Source organism: Microcaecilia unicolor, chromosome 1 (assembly GCF_901765095.1).
Source record: "Microcaecilia unicolor chromosome 1, aMicUni1.1, whole genome shotgun sequence".
Taxonomy (NCBI): domain Eukaryota; kingdom Metazoa; phylum Chordata; class Amphibia; order Gymnophiona; family Siphonopidae; genus Microcaecilia; species Microcaecilia unicolor.
In genome coordinates this window covers 722,320,687-722,324,785 of record NC_044031.1, presented here as the reverse complement: position 1 = coordinate 722,324,785, position 4,099 = coordinate 722,320,687, and positions in this window count along the sequence as shown.

Below are 4,099 nucleotides of genomic sequence, written 5' to 3'. Positions count from 1 at the left end.
TATTTTCGTTACCATCAGGGGGAAGTCTTCAGCTGACCGAATTTAGGATCCCCACCAGCTACTGTTAAACATGTGCTACTGTTGGGTGGGCCTGAGCCACCCAGGCCCACCTGTGGCTACGCCACTGCTTTGAGATGTTTGAACTGTAGGTGCCCAGTTTCTTCTGTATGTTGGACAGGTCTTTGGTCTACTGATACATCCTAATAAGGCACAGTTAGCTTTTACCGCCCTTTTATGTTTCGTGTATGGATTTATATTGTTTTGCCAGTCTTCCAGAAGCTGATCTTTCTGCTTCAAGACACGTGAAATGTAACTGGGATTGACACCATATTCTTTAGCAATAGATGCTTGACTTTGTTTTCTAATTTTTTAAGAACTTCTATTCGTTCAGCCAGTGTTAAAGTCTTACAGTTCCGCCATGATGACGACTCCAGTGTGCACTCTGACAACATTCTTTTGCTTATTCTGCCTGTGGAAGTTCAAGGGGCGGTAAATATGAAATCTCATTGGTTGTCACGCGCCAATCGGCTTCCATATTCTGTGCATGCGCTTGTGCAGAGCCTTTCCTGCAGAGGTGCGGTCTTAAATCATGCATATAAGCGAATCTTGCACTTATCAGTGGTGCGCTAAACCGAAGTTTGCCCCCATAGAAATTGATGGCCCCAAAAACGGGACCGAAGTACAGCATGCAGTTAAACAGAGCAAGCACTTATCCGAGGTGCACTTAAATGGAGTGTGCACTATATATATATACATACATACATACAATCTCTTCCTGGTAGGGCTCATAGCCTGATTTTGAATTAACTAGGAATATGAAGTAGAAAGGTACTATTCATTTCCTGATGCATAGACCCATTCATTAGTTAGAGTTGGGGATGGGATAGGGGTGAGGGTAGAAGGAATTTAGAGGAGTGGGGGAAGGAAGAAAGTTGTTTAATCACAAGGGGTCAAGACACAAGGCCCTTTGTAGTGCTAGATCAACATTTTCAGAATTTGAAGGAAGAGGGTTGTTTGCCGCGCGTTCATTTTGGGTCTGAGACCTTACTGCCAATCATTAACCTAACAGTAAAGACTTGCACAGTAACTGGGCAGTAATGACCTACACTCGCCAAGTGGTGCTTGGAGTGCGTCCGTTACGCCTGCCCGAAAATAAAAAAAATTATTTTTCAGACGCGTGTATCGGACGCGCACCAAAAATGAAATTACCGCAAGAGCCACGCAGTAGTCGGGCGGTAACTCCATTTTGGCATGCGTTCAGCAGGCATAGACACACGGCTTAGTAAAAGGGCCCCTCTGTTTTGATATGGAAATTGTTATGGCTATATGCATGGAGACAACTGTTTACTCCTCTACCTTCTAAGGCACTTCTGTCCTAAACATTTTCTACCCCCTGCCCCAGCTCCAGCATATTTATTTATTTAGATTTTACTCACACATTTTTCAGTAGTAGCTCAAGGTGAGTTACATTCAGGTACTCTGGATATTTCTGTGGCCCAGGAGGGCTCACAATGCATGAACCTAGCCCTTGTTCTTTCTAACTCTCCCTCTGCCCATCAATCATTTTTGTCAACGTCCTGTTCTCATGAATTTCTGCCTTTCCACCTCATATCCTGGCTCTATCAGGTTCTGCCTCTGTCCCTCAACTCCCACTTTCTACTATCCCCCACCGTTCTCAAACCTCCTTTTCTGTCTGTCTCATACCCCATGCTAGCAGACTGAATCAACTTTCATTCTCATCTTGAGGCAATTATGGCATGTACTCTGTTCTTCCTCCTCACTTCATAGGCTGATGTCACCATCATTTGTATCCTCCTCCCCTCCAAGGGAGCTGTGAGTAATCTGAGAGATCAGCCATGGATGGCATGCACTGCCTTCCCTAGGTAGCTCCTGGCCTCACGTTACCAAGAAGAGCCAGTGAGATCCACTATGGCAGAGCCCAGCTTGCTCTGTGTTCTCGCTGGGTCTTCTCCATTGAGCTGCTTGCATTGTGAGAGGAACATGAGAATGCTAGGTTGTAGAAGCATGCAGTAGGGCACCTCTTTACCCCTCCCATTTCCACTGCTGAGATAAGAGGACATGTGCATGCCCCTAACTGGTGGCAGTCACACTAAAGACCCCTACTGCTATTACAGCTAGAGTCCTTCAGATTGGTGGGGAGAAAGAAGATTAGTAAAATATTTTTTGGCAGTCTACTGCTGTACCTTTATTATTTAGAAATTACTTTTTTTTCATCCATTCATACTCATTTTATTTCCTACATCCTTCGTTTGACTGCATGGACTTAAAGGACAGCCTCACCATGTTTGAGTGACAGGTTCTGGCTGGGTGTCAATTTTATTTATTTAGATTTTGCTCACACCTTTTTCAGTAGTAGCTCAAGGTGAGTTACATTCAGGTACTCTGGATATTTCTCTGTCCCAGGAGTGCTCACAATCTAAGTTTGTACCTGAGGCAATGGAGGTTTAAGTGACTTGCCCAAGATCACAAGGAGCAGCAGTGGGATTTGAACCGGCCACCTCTGGATTGCAAGACTGGTGCTCTAACCACTCCTTGTGAACTTTACACACATATGACATTTTAAAACAAAGTAAAAAAAATACTTGACAGTACAGAGACCTTAATCTAAAAAGGAATACAATAATAGCCTACAATTCTCTCTTCCCTGCCTTCCCTTCAAATCCATGTCCAGCGATTCTCCTTTCTCCCCTGCCCTCCTCTCCCCTCCATGTACAGCAGTTCTCCTCTCTCCCCTGCCCTCCGTCCCCTCCATATCCAGTGATTCGTTCAAACCCCAGTCCTGCCGCCCTCCCTCAGCTCCCTGACTTTCCTTTTGAAATCTTTAATTTACCCAAAGTTGCAGCGAACCGGCAGTAAAAACAGCTGGTAGGCAGGCAGGCTTGCCTCCTCATCGCTTCCCTTCCCTCTCAGCGCGACCCACCCTCGCGGAAAGGAAATTACATCAGAGGAAGGCGGGACACACTGAGAGGGAAGGGAAGCAACGAGGAGGCAAGCCTGCCTGCCAGGGTTTTTTTTACTGCTGGTTCGCCGTGACTTCGGGTTAATTAAAGATTTCAAGGAAAGTCGGGGAGCTGAGGGAGGGCGGGGGGGGGGGGGGGGGGGGACACGGGTGAATGAACGGAAAGGAGCGGGCAGGTGAGCCAGACCTCACAAAAAAGGTGCCGGTACACAAAAAGCACTGCTCATTACCCACTTTTCTTATACTCTGGCTGAGTTATTTCTTTTGAGACCATACCATCATATCTATGTGTTGCACGTGCAGGCCAATCCTTCTGCAAGTTACTTTCATAAATATCTTATATAAAAAGCCTGCACTCTTAAACTGGCGTTGGGTGTGTAAAACTTTACAGCTTTCCCCTGTGGCTTACAACTGCTGTCTTTATAAAATTGGAAAAATCAAGCTGTCTGGGACAGTTTACATAGATGGTAAATGATTCATTGATAGAACAAAGTATGGAATGCACTGCCTTTAAACTGTGTAGCAAAAAAGATCAGCAAATGTTGGATTAAGAACATCAAATCGCATCACTTTATTAGAGGTGGATTCTTGAACCTTGAATCCATAAAGCAACATAAAAGCAACATACAAGGCAGCAGGAAACCTCATTGCTGCGATTTCTGCAAAGCTCTACTGTATTTCCTGGCAGGGCTACATTGTGTGCTATTTAGCACCTGATAGTAATTTGATCTCAGACTACACTTGGAGGCTTCAAAGCGGAAAAAGCTACATAACTGAGGAAAAGGATACTGGAATGTAATCATTTCTGATTAGAGAGCTACACTTGTTTTTAAGAAGACATGATAAGATCAAATTCCTGTGCTTCAGTGGGAACACTGCCAATGGTACAAATGACCTATAATAAAGGCTTGAAGTAGGGGGCTCAAACCATGATAATAAACTGAAGCATGGTAATAATGTCAAACATAAAAATACATTATGTTCAGATTTTTTTTTACTGAATTTACAAAACTTGAATATGTGAATATAATATTAATCCATCTGGGAGGATACTATTACAATATTATACCACATTTTATCAAAGGACTACAAGCGAGGAGTGCTCTTAGATAGTTTTAA